This window comes from Notamacropus eugenii, chromosome 5 (genome assembly GCF_028372415.1).
Source record: "Notamacropus eugenii isolate mMacEug1 chromosome 5, mMacEug1.pri_v2, whole genome shotgun sequence".
NCBI lineage: Eukaryota > Metazoa > Chordata > Mammalia > Diprotodontia > Macropodidae > Notamacropus > Notamacropus eugenii.
In genome coordinates this window covers 61,145,798-61,166,534 of record NC_092876.1, presented here as the reverse complement: position 1 = coordinate 61,166,534, position 20,737 = coordinate 61,145,798, and the positions used below count along the sequence as shown (strand labels likewise).

At 38.3% G+C, this 20,737-nt stretch overlaps 1 protein-coding gene and 1 pseudogene across 11 annotated transcripts in view; one reads left to right on the top strand and one right to left on the bottom strand.

Annotated features, from left to right (window-relative positions):
* The window catches only part of EIF4G3 (eukaryotic translation initiation factor 4 gamma 3), a 386,245-nt gene that overhangs the window by 54,102 nt on the left and 311,406 nt on the right, over positions 1-20,737 (top strand). The gene's annotated exons all lie outside the window — the stretch shown is intronic.
* LOC140504358 (E3 ubiquitin-protein ligase RNF5 pseudogene) lies at positions 17,529-18,203 on the bottom strand (annotated as a pseudogene).

Here is a 20,737-nt window from a genome sequence, read left to right as displayed (position 1 = left end):
AGTGTCTGTTCTTAAATGAAGACATACAAGTCATACAAGATAGATGTCAGTTGTTCTTGTTATCTGGGTAATGGGGCCAACACTGGTAAATGTTCTAAGAATGAATTAATTTGAGCAGTGAAAAGGATAGAGATAATGGGACATCTGGTCACTAAAGGAGACACTTCACGCTCACTCCTGGACAGAATATGAAAGTTGAATTCCACTGCTCAGGTGTATATTCAGTAAGTAGATTAGAATCATGGGGTAGCTAGGTGGTGCAGTGGATAGAGCACCAGTGCAGGCGTCAAAAGGACCTGAGTTCAAATCTCACCTCAGACACTTGATACTCACTAGCTTTGTGACCTTGGGCAAGTCACTTAACCCCAATTGCCTAATTCTGGGTTATCTCCAGTCATCCTGATGAATATCTGGTCACTGGATTCAGATGGCTCTGGAGGAAAAGTGAGGCTGGTGATCTCCATAGCCCTCCCTCACTCAAAAAACAGAAGTCAAGTGCAAGTCATATCATTATTTCTCTGATGGCATGGTCTTCTTCGACAATGAAAGATGAACATGCAGATTAGAATCATAAAATTCCCATCATTTAGGACTTGAGGGTGGCTGAGAGGTCATTTGGGCCAACATTCTCCTTGTAATTGTGAGAAAGTGGCACTTTAGAGTCATTGAAAGCAGTTGCTCATGGAGAGGGTCATTGAGGCAGAGCCTTGGCCCTGGTTGGTTTTTAGGAATGCCGTGTTAGTCCTTTGCTCACTTAACCATGTTATGTCTATTGGGAGGGCATACAACCCTTTGCAGATGTAGGCCAGAGTCACGTTTGTTGAACATATCTGAAATGAAGTCATTTTATAATGCTTAAGTAGTATGTAGGGAACAACTGTCCAACTCAAAATAATACCTATCTGCTTACACAGATTACCAGTGTTCTGTAGGATAGTATAGTATCTTGTCAGCTATGGGATATTTCTCAAGGCTAATAGCTGATGAATGACTTGCAGGCTGGGAGTAGGAGTGGGACAGCAACTGGGAGCAAATGATTGATAGGGCAAGCTCCTGAAGGAGAATGGAAGGAATGTGATCATGCACATAGTGGAAGGGTTGGCCTTGTTTATCAAGGGGAAAGGACATCTTATCAGTAGAAATGAGAATAAAGAGGAGACTATAAATGAGGTTTAGAGGTGTATAGAAGGAGAAAAAAAGATAGCTTGGGGAATGTGGCCTCTACTTTAAAAAAACTATTATTAAATTTGGTATTATTTTCATGAGATCTGCCTTTTCTCCTTCCCACCTTCTGCTGTCTAACTCTTCTCTCCCTTGACAAAGCAAGAAAAATAAAACCTTGTTACAGCCCATGTTTAGTTAAGCAAAAGAAGTTCCCATATGGATGGCCTCTATTTTCTCTTTAAAGTTCATGAGGCTGTCTGTTGAGGGTACAGGTGGATAGCTTGTTGGGTGCTTGAGAAGGTTTTAATTTCCCCAGCTGAAGGAAATGGGAATAGTCAAGGAGGAATAAGTTTTGTGGTGTAGCTTGAGGGCTTAGCTGAGATTTGTAATGGACTTATTTGACATGGTTGTGTGCTCCTTCACTGGCATTCAGCAGCTCATGATTTCTGAGTAGAGTAGGTAGATGCTGTGGAGTGATGGGGGTGATTCACCGGCAGGATGGCAGACTTACCACTCCTGGCATCAAGACCTGTGTTTTTGATCATTTGGAAATCTTAGATCTTTTCTCCTACAAACTGATTTTTATTGTTAGCTGGTCTGTTTGTAGAGATTATTTGCAGTAATTTATTTTGGATTTTTAATCATGGGACAATGAATTAAGTTGGTTTGTTATTTATGGAGAAATACTTGACTACCCTAATGTAAAAATACAAAATGTTAAAGAAATGAAAAATTAAAAAAATATGAAAAGTTATTTCTTAAGTCTACAGAATCCTTTCATTTTACAAACTTTTTGTTGAAAAACTCTAGCAGCGTCATATCCCTTCAAGGTTTTATATTAAGCAGAAATATTACTGAAAATTTTGTTCTTTCTGGAAATGGGATAGGATTAGGAGGAGAAAAAAAAAGGAAACATTGCATATAGTTAATTTCCCAAACTCAAAATCCAGAACTGAATTATTATAGCAATTCTTATTAAGTTCTGAGTATTTACATCTGTCTGTGTGTATGCATGTGGATATGTACAGTGTACATGCATGTATGTGTACCTACATATGTTGTTGACTGCTCCTTCCTCATCCAGGTCACACCTGTTCACCCTGGGTGTTTCACAGGGCTTCTTCCTGGGTCCCCTTCTCTCCTCCTTTTATGCAATTTCACTTGGTGTTCTCATTAGCTCCATGGATTTAATGGCCTTCTCTATGCTGATGGTTCTCAAATCTACCTATCCTGCCCTAACCTGTCTGCTGTCCTCTGGTCTTACATCTCTAACTGCCTTTCATACATCTTGAACTGAATATCTTGGGCTTGTTATGTCCAAAACAGAACTCATTATCTTTCCACCTAAACTATCTGTGCCCATTGGCCTCCGCCTCGGCCCCACATTCCTTCTACCTTCCCTGTTACTGTAGGGGACACCACCATCCTCCCAGTCCCTCAGGTTTACAACCTAGGAGTCATCCTGAACTCCTGATATCTTTTCTAGCCAGGTCCTGTCAATTTAACCTTTGTAACTTGGCCCCTGACACTGCCACCACCCTGGTGCAGGCTCTTATCACCTCACACTTGTAATAGTTGCTGTTGGGTCAGACCTCCCTTGCATCCATCTAAATATCCAAGTATCATATTCATCAGATCCATCCTACGGATCAATTCCCTCCATCCCCTTCTCTCTACTCACAAGGGTACCATCCTCATCACATTACTTTCCTTCCTTACTCTGATGCATCCTCTATTCAGCCACTAGAGTGATTTTCCTAAAGCACAGGTCTGACCAGGTCAAAGCTCTTGATAACCTGCTTCCATCTCCCCCTACCCCCTTTTCAAGTCTTTTTTACATTCTCTCTTCCAAATCCAAGTCTAGTTTTCCTTCAATTGTGCCATAAATATATATTTCCTTTAGAAATGGTCTCTCAAAGCAATTTGGAACTATGCCCAAAGGGGTACAAAAATGTGCATACCCTTTGACCCAGCAATATCGCTACTAGGACTGTATCCCCAAGAGATCATAAAAATGGGAAAGGGTCCCACATGTACAAAAATATTTATAGCAGCACTCTTTGTAGTTGCCAAAAACTGGAAGTCAAGGGGATGTCCATCAATTGGGGAATGACTGAATAAATTATGGTTTATGAATGTAATGGAGTACTATTGTGCCATAAGAAATGATGAACAAGAAGACTTCAGAGAGGCCTGGAAGGACTTACATGACCTGATGCTGAGTGAAAGGAGCAGAACCAGGAGAACTTTGTGCATAGCAACGACCACAGTGTGCGAGAGTTTTTTCTGGTAGACTTGGAATTTCGTAATAACGCAAGAACTTCTTAAAAAAAAAAAAATCCCAATGGTGGTTCTCTAAGGCAAAATGCCTTCCACACCCAGAGAAAGAAATATGGAAGTCATTCGCAGAATGTAGCAGATCATGTTTGTGTATGTGTATGTTTTTGTGTATCATGTTTTGATTTGTTATATGATTTCTTCCATTTATTTTAGTCTGACTACATAGCATGACTATAGTGAAAATGTACTCAATAGGAAAGTATATGTAGAACCTATACAGAATTGTATGCAGTCGTGGGGAGGGAGGAGGGTAGTGGGGGGTAGGTGTGGGGGCGATAAAATCTCAATTGTATGGCAGTGATTGTTAAACATTAAAAAATAATAAAAAAATTAAAAAAAAAAGAAATGGTCTCTCAACAAAAACTTATGATAATATCTGTCAGTCTTTTATAATTGGAAATATACTGCCCTTACTTTCATTTTGCACATTATAATCTTGTACTTGGAGGTATCAATTTGGAAAACCTCCTATCTCAAAACCATCCAATGGGTGATGACTTGTAGTACTGTAAGTGTACTGACTGCTCTCATTAGCAGTGACAATGCCAGTTGTAGATGTGGAGGATGTTCCCATCCACATAGCTGGCACTCTGTGAATGATTAATGACTGAGAGCTTTTTTTTAGGTGTTTGGGGCAGTTTTCTTTTTTGTGACCTAGGTGTTTTTGTTAGGGAAAAATCAGCTATTGGTTCTAAATCTGGAGGATTTTTAGTATTTTTTAATGTTATTTTAGGGAAAATATTAGGAATGAGTTTAATGAATAAAAGAGATCATAGCGTATTTCCTGTAAATCCCTTCCTTAAAGGTGTATAAACTATGTTGGCAACTGACAAGACCACTGTTCTTACTTTTTAATAATATAAATCTAGACTGTTTACGTTGGAGACTTTCAAAGATTAGTAGTGGCGTGAGGTAGGGAAGAGAGCTGATAGCATGTAAATTATATTTATAAGATTAACATATAAAAATTCCTTTTAGTAAAAATTACAAGTATTTCAGCATATGTAATTCAGCACTTAAATAGGCAGATGGTAGGTGTCTAATACCTTCACAATGAATCCAGATGTGGAACAATAACCTCATTTTAGCTTTATTATAGTTTCCTTATTTTGTAATGTGTCAGGTGCTATTAAAGGCCCAGTGCCACAACTCACTCCTTTCCTCTTCATTGTTGTAACCCTAGGATTGGGCTGAAGGATGAACTGACAAGCTGTGTTTTTATTTTTTTATTTTTTTTTTTCCTATTAATTTTTTTATTTTTTTTAATGTTTAACAATCACTGCCATACAATTGCGATTTTATCCCTCCCCACCCACCCCCAACTACCTCCCTCCCTCCCCACGACTGCATACAATTCTGTATAGATTCTACATAAACTTTCCTATTGAGTATATTTTCACTATCGTCATGCTGTGTAGTCAGACTAAGATAAATGAAAGAATCCGTATAACAAATCAGAACATGATACACAAACAGATACACATACACAAACATGATCTGCTACATTATGTGAGTGACTTCCATATTTCTCTCTCTGAGTGTGGAAGGCTTTTTGCCTTGAGGTCCACCATTGGGATTTTTTTTTTTTTTTTCAGAAGTTCTTGTGTTATTACAAAAATCTAAGTCTACCAGAAAAAACTCTCACACACTGTGGTTGTTGCTGTGCATAAAGTTCTCCTGGTTCTGCTCCTTTCACTCAGCATCAGGTCATATAAGTCCTTCCAGGCCTCTCTGAAGTCTTCTTGTTCATCATTTCTTATGGCACAATAGTACTCCATTACATTCATATACCATAATTTATTCAGCCATTCCCCAATTGATGGACATCCCCTTGACTTCCAGTTTTTGGCAAACAAGCTGTGTTTTTAAAAAAATATATTTTATTTTATCCCCATTACATGTAAAATCAGTTTGGAACATTTTTAAAAATTCTGAGTTCCAAATTCTCTCTATTCCTCCCTCTCCTTCTCCTCCTCCTTCCGTGATAACAGTAAGCAAATTGATTTTGGTTATGCATGTGCAATCATTTCCAGATTTTTCATTTTGTGAAAGAAAACATAGACAAAAAAAAGACCCATAAAAAAGTGAAAAAAGAATGCTTTGATCTGCATTCAGACTCTATCACCTTTCTCCTCTGGAGGTGGACAGCATTTTTCATCATGAGTCCTTTGGAACTGTCTTGGATCATTGCGTTGCTGAGAAGAGCTAAGTCATTCACAGTTGATCATTGTATAGTATTCGTGTTAGTGTGTGTAGTGTTCTTCTGGTTTTGCTCACCTCACTTTGCATCAGTTCTTATAAATCTTTCCACATTCTTCTGAAATCATCCCACTTGTTATTTCTTGCAGCACAATAGTACTCCATTGCAATCACATACCACAACTGAGCCATTCTCCGATGTATATCCTCTCAGTTTCCACTTCTTTGCCATTACAAAAAAAGCTGCTGTAAATATTTTTTTGTACAAATAGGTTCCCCTCTTCCCCCATTAATCTTTTTGGGATACAGACCTAGTAGTGCCTAGTAGTGGCGTTGCTGGATCAAAGGATATATGCACAGCTTGATTGTCCTTTGGGTATAGCCCCAAATTGTTCTCCAGAATGGTTGGATCAGTTCACAATTCCATCAACAGTGCATTAGTGTTCCAGTTTTCCTACATCTCTTGTAAACAGTTATCATTTTCCTTTTCTGCCATGTTAGCCAGTCTGGGGGTGAGGTGGTATCTTAAGAGTTCTTTTAATTTGCATTTCTTGAATCAATAGTGATTTAGAGCATTTTTTTTCCCATATGATTATAGATAACTTTTATTTCTTTGTCTAAAAACTGCCTGTTCACATTCTTTGACCATTTATCAATTAGGGAATAACTTGTATTCTTATTAATCTGACTTAGTTCTTTATATATTTGAAAAATGAGGCTTTTATCAGAGACACTTGTTGTAGTACCAGTTACATCAGTTTTTTGCTTTCCTTCTAATCTTTTTTTTTAATTAAAATATTTCTTTTGTTTTCAGTGTTCTACAATCACTTCCATGTATCTTAGATTTTTCTTCCCTCCCTTCCCACTCCCTCCCTGAGATGGGGTACAATTTTATATAGGTTCTACACATACAGTTGCATAGAAGAATTAAAATGAATGGGAGAAATCATAAAACAAAACAAAACATAATACAAAAGAAAATGGTCTGCTTCATTCTGCGATCGAATTCCATAGTTCTTTCTCTGGATGTGGAAGGCATTTTGCCTCAAGAGTCCATTGGGAATTTTTTAAGTTCTTGCATTGCAACGAAGTACTAAGTCTACCAGAAAAATTCCTTTCACACTGTGGTTGTGGCTGTGTACAGAGTTCCCCTGGTTCTGCTCCTTTCACTCAGCATCAGTTCATGTAAGTGTTCCTTCTAATCTTGATTGCATTAGTTTTGTTTGTACAAAAGCTTTTTAATGTAATATAATCAAATTTATCCATTTTATATCTTGTAATGCTTTCTATCTCTTGTTTGGTCATAAATTCTTCCCTTCTCCATAGATCTGACAGGTAAACTATTCCTTGTCCTTCCTAATTTGTTTATGGTATCACCCTTTAGTTTAAATAGTGTACCCATTTTCACTTATCTTGGTATATGGTGTGAGATATTGGTCTGTATCTATTTTCTGCTATACTGTTTCCCCATTTTCGTTTTTTGTAAGCTGTTATACACAGCCCCTACCGCAAAGTACTTTATCCTTGTTCCAGAGTTATTTATAATGTAACATGGCAAGGAATCAGCCATTGCTGAGCTTTACCAATGGAAAGGAATGATAGCAAGATAATCCAGGGTGACTCAAAATATTCTTTTACTCTGGAATGCATTTATGTTCTTGCATTTGAATATGGCCCTGCCTAATTTGAGAATTAACTACGTAACGGATTTTAAACTAAATTGTGATGGCCTGATTCTCTAGGAGTCTGAAAGGCCTCCTTATGCTGCTCCTCTCATTGAGAACACTATCTGTGTCCTGTAGGGGTGGAGAGGGAAAAGGAAAAGGAATAAAGTTATCAGTACTATAGTAAGAGCTATATTACCTTGAATAATGACACCCTAAGATCTTGTAAGCAAGACTGTGCACCATCTGCCCTTAGGATAATCATCCTGCAGAGAATTGAAAGCTGCTTTGACCTCATTTATTACCAAATTTTGCTCATTTAGAATGAAGAAAGAATTAATTGGATTTTCTTTTATGTGTAGCAAGCTGAGTATCTGACTGAAATTCAAATATGTCTAATTTATATTGCAGTCTTCTATTTAATAACTTGGGCCTTGAAGTTTTCATGTTAACATGAATATGTTGGTTTAAAAATCAAAACGCCTAGTACTACTGGGAACCACAGCAATGTTTAAAGTGCAGGAATGATCTCAAAATGAAATGGTTAACTTTGAATCTGCCGCTCTAAGAAAGTCTTAAAGAAAATAGACATTATTATATTAGTATATTTGCATTTGAATATCTGTGTTAATTATATTATGAATTATTATTATATTGTGAATGTGGGTGTTCATTCAGCCTGCAATTTCTTTGATAGTGGGAGATTTGAGTTTCTTTTGGATGAATAAAATCTATAAATGAAAATGGAATGCACATTTAAAATTAAGTTTTGTCAGTAGTTTCTCAGACCTTTTATATGTATTGGAAAGGGAATAACTAAGGTTAAAAATAATTAGCCTTTCATGCATCAGTGCTGATGGATCTTTGCATGCAGACCACCTCTCCTTTGTCATTTTGTAATATTCTTAGAGTTCAAGGCCCTGGGTTCATATCCCAGCTGTGCCACTTAAAAACTTAATCATCTAATGTCTCCTGACTTCAGTTTTTTTATGTAAAGTGAGGTGGTTGGACCTCTAAGGTCCTTCGCGTTCTAAGCCTGTGATCCTATGTTGAAAGGTTCAACTTGTGTTCTAAGGTCACCTTCGGTAATATGGTGTATAGTCTATGCATATATACAGTGTAGTCCATGCATCTTTCTTTTTTCCTTTGAGTCAACTATATCTCACTCTGTGTGTATGTATATATGTATGTGTATGTGTGTATGTATATATGTACACAGATACATGCAGCACAGGGAAGGAGTGGGCCTGGTAGTATAATAGGCTGAGTGTGAGACCTTCTGGATGACCAGTTCAAATCTAGGCTTAGACACTCTCTAGTCAGATGACTATGTGTCACAGCACTGAGGGCAACTATGAATTGCAAAGTATAACAAACTTTCCATATAGGAGGTGGAAGAAAAACATTTATTCAGACACTAGAAAGCCAGATCCGCCATAGTAGCCAAGAAGTCAATACGGATTATCACTGCCTGGGACAAAGCCTTTTCTAAGCATTCTCCCGCCCTCCTCCCAACCCTTTCCCACAAACAAACAAACATACATACACTCAGGTGCCTAGCTGGGCCTGCTTGCCTGTGTCCTCTCTCTCTCCTCTCTCTCTCTCTCTCTCTCTCTGCCCTAACTGCTGTTCAATAACTTCCTCTCAGCTCTGCCCTGCCCTTCCCATTCTACCTGTTCAGCAAGCTCCTCCCACCACATGTGACTTAGGCTTCCATGTGATTTAAGTAGGTCACATAGGCCTGTTAATAAATGGGAAAGATCTTCCCATTTAAATTACCATTACACCATGGCAAGTCATTCCAGTTTTGTGCCTCAGGCAGCTCCTTGGGATTTAGTTACTAAGGTAAAGATGCATTTGGCAGAGCATGTGTCCATATTGGAAAGAAATCACTAATTCTTTGTGAGTTTGCTTGTATTGTCTGTGAAGTGTGTATGCACCTACATACATTAAATGGTATCTTCAGGATTCAAAGCCTTTTCTCACCACATGTGGTGTCCACACCCATTGTAGTCATATTCCCATCTTAGAAGTGAGAAAATGGAGGTCCAGAGTAGATCGTGGTTACAGCCAGGAATAGAGTGGAATTCCGAGTGCTTTCCCAAGATACTGTGTTGCACTTCCTGCACTAAGAGTTGTCTGTGTATCTGTCCAATGACTCTTTCCCTAATTCTTTTTGGAAACTTTTCAGCCCAAAATAATGCTTGCTTAAAGCAGGTCTTGTGAATCCCTATGATCCCATTTGACCATCTGGTGAAGCTGATGGACCCCTGTTTGTTTTCATGTTTTTAGATGCATCAAATAAAGTACATAGGATTACAAAGGAAACCAGTTATATTGAACTAGCTATCAAAATATTTTGAAAACAAGTTTACAGGACCAAATTCAGGACCCATAGCTTTCAAGGGCCTCTGGTATGGTGAGAAGTAAGGTAAGAGACCTTGGGCAGAGTATTTGGCCTCTTGCCTTGGCCACCTCATCTATGAGATGAGGGATGAGCAGATGACAAAAGATACTTATCTCAGTGTACTTTCTAATGAGATTCTGTTACTTTAACGTAGATTGATGATAGTAACAGCTAGCATTTGTATATTACTTTAAGGTTTGCAGAGCACTTTACAAATATTGTCACCTTTTATCCTCACAACAATCCTGGAAGGGAGGTATTCTTATCCCCATTTTTCAGAGGAGGAAACTGGGGCAGACAGACATGAGTGATTTGCCCAAGTTGACACAGCTAGTAAGCTTTTAAGGTCACGGTTGAACTCAGGTATTCCTCATTCTAAGTTGAGCACTTTAGTCACCGTCTGGGGGGGGGGGGGGCGCGGTGAGAGAGAGAGAGGTAGGGGGAGAGAGAGAGAGACAGAGAGAGAGAGAGAGAGAGAGAGAACGCTTTTTTTTTTAGTAGTATGATTTCCTTTTAATAGTATGGTTTCTTTTAGAGTATTCTTTCTGAAAACTGCCCAATTTTAAAGTTCATATATGTGATAAAGCAATTGCAACTTTGAAGTGATGTTTTAAAAATCATAAATCAGACATTTGTCACGTGTCTTGTGAGTAGGAATTTTCCTGGTTTTGGCCTTGGCTTATTCTGTCTCTGTGGTTTGATTTTATTTCTTCTAGCTTACTCTCTTTACCTATGGCTAATGGCAACAGGATAACCTCTTACTTGCTGCTGAGAATAGTAAATCTCTGGGGGGAAAAATCACATTTGTCAGCTGTACAAGTATCATTAAAATAAAACATGCCTCCACAGGGTTCTTTTCAGTGGTAGGAAAGTTTTGATCAGCACTTGGTCTCCTTACCATTATGTCACCTAGAAACATAATTGCCTTTGCCAGTAGAATCCTTGTTTTCCTGAATAGAATTCAGAAGGTTGCTTTAGGCCTGGTGTACTTAAAAGCTCTCTCTTGGGTGTGGGCTTCGAGCCTTTGGGTGGGGATATCAAGCTTTGATTCCTATTGTCTTTTTTTGCTTTTTCATTTTTTTCATCAGCCACATAGAAGAAATGGAGGTTAAATTCTTTTGATTGCTGGATGAGTTTTTGAGCCCAGAATTACTAGAATCACCGAAGATCTCTACTTCTGTACCCTGTACCTGCCCCTGCTAATTTATCCCATGGAGACTCTTGGCTTGCTCATCAGTTTCTACCCTGTGGTATTCTTCTGCTACCCTCCTCCTTCTCCTCCTTCTTGAAATGGAGGGGAGCACAGCATTTGTTCTTCTGCTATGAAATCAGCCTCCTTGGACACAGACAAGGGGAATCCTCCCACGGCTGTGTTTTTTCATTCAAGAGATGATATTAGTGTGGACGTTTCTGTAGTTAGAAAATTCACTCTTGCCATCACTTTTCTAACATAGATTTTGTACGGTTGTAGCAATATGCTCAAAACATTAAAAAAAGCCTCAACCATTACTTCAGTGTGTGTGTTTTAAGAGAGCCTAGCATTTCTGAGTTGGTGCATATTGTGATTCTTTTCATGATAAGACCAGTTCTCAGTGCCAGTGTGTCAGACTAGGACTGTCATTTCTAAATCAGTATGAAACGGGTTTACTATGTAGAAACTTCGTGTCTGTGTGTGTGTGTGTGTGTGTGTGTGTGTATGTGTATATGTGTGTGTGTGTGTGTATGTGTGTTGGTGAGGATCTCTGATTCCATTGGTGTGGAAGACTTGTGTGGTCTGCAGATTTCTAACTCATTTACAGTTTAGGTTTATAGCGGAGAGTTACCTGGGGCACTTAGAGGTTAAGGGACTTGGGCTTCCCAAGTCACTCAGCTTGTGATACAGGTTGAACTTGCTCCAAGGCCAGCTTTTCTAATAGCTATACCACACTTTTTATGCTATCAAATGATATTTTAAAATATCATGGTTTTAATGTTAGTGGAGTATTCTTCTTAACAGTGATTTTTATAGCTCACATTTATACAGTATCTTCTCACAACTCTGCAGGTTAATTTTACACATGATTCAGTGAATCCCAGGCCTATTTACTTCTATTACATGTAGAAAATTTTGGGAATACTAAAAAGCCAGGCCCATTCTTGACTCTTCTTTTCCTAATAGTTAGGTATGTTCTCTCTCTGTTTGGCAATGCTTCTAAAATTGGTTCCACTCTCGACCCTTTTCATGTTTGGGCAGCACTTGTTGGCGTTGCGTGGCAGGACAGCATGTGCATTGCAAAGCACACATTCATTTTGTTCAGAGTCGAGGTTACAGCGAAGTTGTGTGATGTAACTTGGGCAAGCACTGCCAGAAATACTTTAGATTCGTTATGAGTTTGATTTTTAATTAATTTTGGTCATTGTGTGTTCAGAAACTTTTTACTGTTGCTGATTTTTTTCGACCCCATATGGGGTCAAGACCTATAGTTTAAGAAGTGCTGCTCTATTGCATGTATGGACTTAAGGCCCCATATATACATATTGGACCTTAATAAGTACTCTAGACAAACCATTTGTAACATTGCACTGGCATTGTTTTGCAGTAATAGTAACAGATTATAAACAATCCCCATTAAAGCAGTCAAGCACACATCACGTGGTTGACAGTGATCTGAACTGGTGTTTGAATTGTACCAGGCATTAGCTCCTCTGAGCCATCCATATCCCTGAAAATGTCATTGTGATGGAACTCACTGTCCTGCTGTGCTGTTATTTGGCTTAATACTGTGTTTTCATATAACTAGTTAAAGATGTAAATTTAATTTTTTCTCCTCTCTTCTGTGAGGATTTTTTCTAAAGAATGAAATATCCCTTCAGGTTTTCTTATTGCTTGTGTTATGATAGCATTATCTGTCAGAAAACCATGGTCTGCCTGCTTCTTTATCCATCATTCAGTGTTCTTTTACTGGCTTCTGCCATGTGATGGTTTTGGTCTGCATATGTACCGTTGAAGGGTGGCATCCTAGGGGAATAGGGGTAATTTATGAAGTTTTTAGAAAACACTTTTCCAACAAGATATTTGTTATAATCTAATTTTCTAGAGCTCTTTCTAGAATCTCTGTGTTTTGGTGACTGAAGTTATTCCTCATCATGCTAGATCACTAGATCCATGGATGAAGGGGTACACAGTGTATCAGTGGATTTGTAATCTCATCATTGAGTGTCCTCCTTCTACAGGGCAAATGGGAACCATCCCTGTGTGGTCCTTGGCCATGTCCTTTCAGAAATCCTCCATAGAAAGCCTTCTTCTAGGTTATTGTTACATAGATTTTAAAGTTTCAAATTGATATATTTTGTTTTTATATCACATACATTTTCTAGTCTGTCCCCTTCACCTGCCTTAGAAAGCTATGTGTTTTAACAAAGAAACACAGAAAAACAAAGTTCAGAAAAATTGCCATCAGACAAGTCTTGACATAATGCATGTGTTTTCCATGCGTTGTCCCCCATTACTCCAAAGAAGGGAGGGAGGTGCGTGTTCATCTCTTCTTTGAGGTCGGACTTGGCTGTTCTTATTCCACAGTATTTAGTTTCAGTTGTTTTGGTTTTCTTGTTCTTTCCATTTACATAGTTGTAGTCGTTGTGCTTATTGTTTTCCCAGTTTGCTTGTTTCACATGGTAATCATGCTATCAAAGCAAAAATGAGGGCAAAAGTTTGCACTGTTGAGGGAAACTGTACCTTGCTTAGAAGTGCTATATACAGTGAAACCATATGAATGTTAAACTTAGGCACCAAATGTCATAGTATCTGAATTCATGAAGGGTTAACTAAATTGCTAAAAGATATAGTAAAACAATAATAGGAAACTTTAATATTCCTCTCTCAGGATTGGGCAAATCAAACAATTAAAAGGGAACTGAACAAACTTTTAGAAAATTAGAGCTGTATGAAGAGGTTGACTTCTGAATGAGAACAATGAATACAAAAAAATTGTCTGTGTACATGTGTGTATGTATTTCTCAGTGCCACATAGTAACTTCACAAAAGTAGACCGTGTGCTAAAGGGCATGGAATTTAAAAATTCATGCATAAAAAAAAATTCAGGAAAACTAGGTGTATCCTTTGCTGACTATAACTCAATTTAAAAAAGTAATCTAAATGAAAAACATTTTGTGATACATGTTGAATCATTGTGTCACAAAATGTTGAACATTCTGTTTCTATGGCTGGTTTATTTTAAAGCTTGATTTTAATAGTCATCACACCTGTCCAAAGACATTGCATAGAAGATTTAGTGGAACTCTGGAATGTGCCATCAGAGGCTTTGAGTTCCAATCTTGATTGTCACTTAACTAGCTGTGTGACTGAGGAAAAGTCACTGAATCTTTCTGGTCTCCAGCTTCCTAAATTCCTGGAATTTCTCATCTGGAAGGATTTTAAGGAGGTTTGAAAACTTGGTTTCCATGTTTTCATAATTTCTACATTTTTTCTGACAAAGAAAGCAAGTTAATATTAAAAAAATGAACAATGTGAAATCATAATAGAGAAAAAATAAAAGAAATGATGAGACGCTACTCTGGTTATATGTCATTTAAGAATTTAAGGGAAAGAATTACTTAAAAATTTTTTAAAAATCCAGATTAGCACAATACTAAATAGATATCTTAATTCAGCTTCAGAAATACAGTTTGAAATAGGTGCAGAAGAACTATCAGAAAGGGAGGGAGGAAACCCTTGGTCCACATGGATTTGCCAAAGAATTCTGTCATATTTCTAAAGAACAGTTTATACTTGACTATACTGTTACTCTCAAATTAAGAAAAAAAATCTGCCATTCTTTTTATGAGACAACATATAGTTCTGATAGCCAGGGAAGAAAGAGAACCACAGATTGATTATTAAAATCGATTAATAGCAATTACATACAAAAAAGCCTGACAAAAATTCTACAGCAACATGTTAAAAAAACATTATTCACTATGATCACGTTGAATTTTATATTAGGAATGCTAGGAAAACTAAATTAGTGTGATGATATTTAAGGTAAAAATGTCAGACATCATGATTCTATTAAATATGGAAAAATCTTGACAAAATATAGCACTTAGTCTAAAAATCACTCAAAGTGCAGGAATTTTCATTTTAAAAAATGCAGTCAAAAGAATATATCTGAAACTAGTAGTAGTGTGTTCAGCAGGGGAAAATAGTAAATTCAGGAGTAAAACAAGGATATCCCCTTTCCTTTTTATTTGATTTGGTTCTAAAATGTCTTTATTTGATACAGTTCAGAATCAGATACAAATTCTCATAGAAGTTGATAAGAGAAAGAATTGAAGAGCAAGGAGGAGACTAAATTGTTCCTGTTTGTTAATAACATGATGACTTATTTAGCAAATCTCAGGGAATCAGCAAATAAACTCAATTCAGGTAATTAATGGTTTCAGTAAAGTAGCAGGATATAAAATAAACCCATAAAAATCAGATTTCTACACAATAGCAACTAAATCTAGGAGGACCTAGAAAGATAGGTTTCATTCAAAATAACTTACTGTAGGATGTATAAAATACCTGGGATTCAGCCTCCTAAGGCATATGAATTACCTGTATAGATAAGAAATTATAAACAGTTTTAATAAAGAATGTGTTTAACTAAAGTGATATGCAGTGATTATGGCTTGGCCTTTGACAAAATAAAAATGCTGATACTATTTAATGTACAGATTTCATTCTATACCAGTCTGATTAAATGAGATAATGTTTGTAAAGAGTTTATCACGGTACCTGGCACATAGTAGGTGCTCAATACATGTTTATTTGTTTTTCTTCCACGTCTGATTACCAAAGAGATACTTTATAGGACTAGACTAAATAGCAGATTTCACTTGGAAGAATAAAAAGATCTTGAATCTCAAGGGAAATAATTGTTTGATTAGTTCCAGCTAGTACTAAATAGTCTAATACTGGTTATAAAAAGAGAAAAGTAGCTCAGTGGAATAGACTGTAGATAAAAATAAGAAATAAACTTGGTACTTGTCATTTAATATTTTACAAATGCCACTCAGATCCTTGAGCTAACCATGTTTGTTCTCTTTTCCTTTCACTGCATGGCTGGCCCATCTCTTCTCCTAGTACCATGTGCCCTTGATAATGTCAGTCAGTAAGCATTTATTAAGTATCTACTATGTGTTAGGAGCTGTGCTAAGCTGTGGTATCTTTTTATGTTGTTACTTGTTTATTAGGTCATAAGATTTAGAGCTGAAAAAGACTTGAATTTCACTTCACAGATGAGACTTACATCCATAGATGTACAGGATCCTTAGATAGAGAAGTGCTTTGCCTAAGGCATTTTAGTTGGTAAGTGATGGAGTAAGATTTGAACCTGTCTTCTTTTTTAGAACTTACCCCTGGCCTTTTTTTTCCCTCACTTGTGCATCACTCTTATACATTCCAGTTCCTACAGATAACTCAACATTTTCACTTTGGTAGGAATTGTCCCATGTCCCTGATTGCACATTATTTTATTACTAAACTTTGTACATTAAACATTTCTTTCTGTGGTCACTTTTTTCCTATTTATCATGAAATGTATTCCCTGGGGCCATGCCTTCCCACCTTTCTGGGTGTCATTTGCCCCCAGAAGCTCTTATTCCCCTTATTCTAAGGCATGATGAGTGAACTCTTTAAGTACCAAATTCCTGCAGGTAATATTTATAGTGAAGTATGCATCTGCTTTTATAGAAAATGGTTCTTCCCCATGAGAGCTCTCATCATTGGTATTTTCCCCATTCTTTCTCCCAGTTTTAATCCCTCCCTTTACCTCCTCCATTCTCCTGTAGCCTCTCTTCTTAGTCAACGACTACAGTACTTATTTTCCCTTAGTTGTTTTTTGAAATTCAGTTTTATTTTCAGGTCAACATTCTTCCTTCCCTCCCCCCCAAATTTGTTTATTTGTTTTCACTTTCATGAATCACTTCCATAAGTTCCAAATTTTCTCTCCTCCCTCCCCCTCCCTTCCTACAATGGCATGCAATCTTACATGGGTTCTGCACGTACATTCCTATTAAACACACATTTTCACATTAGTCATGTTGCTTAGAAGAATTAAAACGAACATGAGAAACCAGGAGAGCTCTTTGTCTTCTGGTCTTACTTGTTCTTCAGCAAGAATAATGGTTTTCAGACCGCAGAGAAGAGAACAAAAGGAAATGCCAGCTCAAGATTGTTGAGGACATGAAAAGACCATGCTTCATGAGATATTGGGTATTACTACAATAACATATGTCTATACTAAGGGCATTCTCTGTTTCCCAAATTATTTAATTCCTCCATTATAACCAGCTGGTTTGTGGTACATTTCTACAACAGTATTGCTTCCCCTTCTCCAGATCCATTGACCCATGACCAGATATTCTCTCCTCTTCAAATTCTTGGATTTCCTCCTAGCATCATATCTTTCTTTTCAGTTTTTTTTTATTGAATTCCTTACAAATTATGGGGTGAGGGTGGAGATGAGGGTAGGGAGACAGAACCCATCCTAGGCATGGAGGGGAAAATTAAATAAAAAGTGGGGAGAATTAAAGATAGCACTTCCTCTTCCTTCCAAAGAGGGGGCTTGGGAAAAAGTAGAGAGAAAGTAGACAGTCCCCTTAATCCATCTCCTCACCCCCTCCCACCAAGCTGGGAGTGAAGCTGTGTGTCTGAGCTTAGCAACCAGAAAAGAAAAGGCTTTCCAGCTTTCCCACTCAGTACTCAGCTAGTTCCCTCTCTCTCACACTTTGAGGGATGGGGTTAGGGGAGGCTGTGTCTGGCCTCAGTCAGAAGAGAACAGAGACCTAGAAAAAAGGGTTCGGGGTCCCCCAATACTGATTATCCCTCTGGTTTGGGGAGGGCCCTAAGAGGGGGCAGCTCAGACACTGAGCAGCCAAGAAAAGAAGAAGATGGCGAGGAGCAGAAAGAGGGAGTGCTGCCAGCTGGAGCTTGAACGTCTGGGTCCCAAGTCTATACCTGGGGCCCAATAGAAAGGCTCATGGGTGTTGAAAACAGTTGTGAAAAAACAAAAGGGAAAGGCGCCAACGCCAAAAGAAAGGTGGAAGCCTCCAGCATCACCATATGTATGGAATCCCCCTCTGCTTTCAGGAGCAGGCCTTTGGCCCTGTGGATGTGGTGGTGTTTTCAATCTAGGGTCCTGATGTTTCTGGCTTCGTCTACCGTAGAGTGGGACAATCTTCTCCCAGCTTATTCCAGCCTTACAAACAGGGCACTCTTGTCTTTCAGGCTGAGTCTCTAGCCACTGGTGGAGACAAGGCCAGCAGTACAGGTGACCGCACGTACCGACGACCGCCTCCCGCGCTGTCTCCAGACAGATGTTGCACTCAAAGGCCACCGCACCTGCCCCTCCCCGGTCGCGCTTTGGCCCTTCAGAGCCCTAGTCCTCCTTCCTGGCCACTGCCATGGCCCCAGGTCTTCCCCCATGAAACACGTACACAAGCCCCCTATATCTTAATGTATTATTTTATTTAAACTTTCCACGCTTTTGAATCTGTACAGTTTCTTTTGAATGAGTTATATACGTCCAGAATCATATTCTGACTCTGAGCCTCATCCCTCCAAGCCTCAGGTCGCAGTGATAGCAAAATTGGCTTTGTTACATTTGGATCTCTGGTTATTTGGTATGTTTATTTTTTGCCCTTGTAAATAGAGATTTTAAACTATAGGTTTTTATTGCTGACATTCTTCTTAGTTCTTGGCACTCCTTTACATCCTGAAAATGCAGCACCAAGGTGCAAGGTTTTGTTGATGTACGAGTGTGGGGTTTTTCTCCTTTTTTAGTTTAAGTCTCTTTCAATGAGGTTTTCAAGTTTCGAGGCAGATCTGTTTTAATAGCTCTTTTTAGGTATACTTCTTCCATGTCTAAGAGCCTATCTTTGCTTAATTTCAAGCTTTGGTCTAGAATTTCCAACTTAATTTTCAGATATCATCTTAGTTAATTATTCACTTCTCAGAACTGTCTTTCTTATCTGGTCCTCTTACCTTCAGTTAATAGTTATGCTGAAAATCCCCCATGTGTCTCCAAGATCTTCAGTGTTTTATCCAGGACTACATATCTTGAGTAATACTTGGAGCTGGAGAGGAAGGATGGATTTGAAAAACAAGTACCGTCTACTTTGGGGGAGCTGACTTCAGAGGGCTCAAAGAAAGGATATATAGAAGATCCAGTGACTTAATAATTGCTCAGAAAATTGTCCCAAAGATCCTGGGAACTTGTAAAAATGAAATTGTGAAGGCACAACCAGAAGTGATTCTGATTTGGAAAAAAGAGAACCTGGCAGAGGGACTGATATGGCTGTTTAGGAAATTCAGGTTTGAAGACACATAACTAACTGAGGTAAGCAGCAGCAGCAGCAGCAGCAGCAGCATTTATGGAGCTTTAATGTTTGCAAAATCATCCTCTTTTAGCCTTCCAGAGCTCTAGGGAGAAAGGACTGAAGGTTTTGTTATCATTTTACAAATATGAAAAAATGGAGGCCCAGAAAGTTAATGTGTCCATGGTGACCACGGAAGGAGAGTATCTGATGTGGAAGCCAAACCCAAGCCTTTCTGGTTCTCAGTCTGCCCCTTACCTACCGGCCACCTTGCTGTTCCTAGAGGATGAGCAGCGAGGCAGAAGTGGTCCACAGGGGAGAACTATACAGCTTTTACTGCTTTTCTCTCTTTCAAAGAGAATGGTCTCTAGCCTGGAAAGAATAAGTCACCAAGATGAGCAGTCAGGAGAAACCTATGATGAGTGAGAAGATTGCCAGGGCGCTGTGTTGGAGCCTATAGTTCGTGTAACACGGCCTGGATAAACTATGTCTTTGAGTTATTGAAAGACTTGTAGAAGTGATTATTGAGCTGCTATTTGCACATCTCTGAAGGATCTTGGAGAATGGGAGAATTCTGATGCAGTCCTGCCTGGAGAATGGCAAATGTGATCTCATTTTACAAAAAAGACAAGAGAATGCCATTGGAAAACTATATAGGCTAGCAAACTTGACTTAGATCCCTATAAAAATCCTAGAATATGTTATTGAAAGCTCTAAAGATGTCTTGTGAGCATTAGAAATGGACAAATTATCATTAAGAAAAAGTTATAAAAAAGTAACTTCTTCCATTTTCCCTCCCTCCCTCCTTCCCTCCTTCCTTCCTTCCTTCCTTCCTTCCTTCCTTCCTTCCTTTCTTCCTTCCTTCCTTCCTTCCTTCCTTCCTTCCTTCCTTCCTTCCTTCCTTCCTTCGTCTTCTTTCTGGCGCCTTCCATTTTGAGGGTTAGTTTTGAAGTATTAAGATGATTATACTTGTAGATCAGGGGAATTTTATAGCCATCATATGTATTTAGACTTAGACAGCAAAGCATCTTTCAGTCGTCTCTCAAGTTACTCTTCTGGGCAAGATAAAGAGATTCAGGCCTGATGATAGCGTATTAAAGTGTATTTTAGGCTTAATGACTGGACTTTTGGGATCAAAGAGAAACTCCTCCCTTCACAACTTGTCTCCTCTAACTTTTTTCCAGCCTTATTATATACTGTTCTTGCATATTCTTCCATAGCCATGTCACACTGGCCTTAGGCTTCACTCTCCAGTCTTCCATATCTGTATATTTATATTCTCTTGCCTCAGATGTTCTTCTCCCAGCCTCTGCTTCTCAGAAGCCAAATTTGCTTTTCTGTTTTGCTCAAGGTGTCACTTTCTGTATGAGATCTTTCTGATTCCCAGGTGCTAGTGCCCTCCAAATTACCTTGTATTTCTTTTGTGTATCCTTATGTTTGTACAAGTTGTTTCTTTTTTATGTCTAGCTTTAAAACATGATTTTCTACCATTTTTTCATTTTAAAATAATAGCCTTTTTAATGCCAAATATTTCTCTGTGTAATCTCTTCCCCTTATGCTTCTTTCCTCCTACTAAACACTCCTTGATGACAATGTAAATTAAGTTAACTGCTCACCAAAGTAT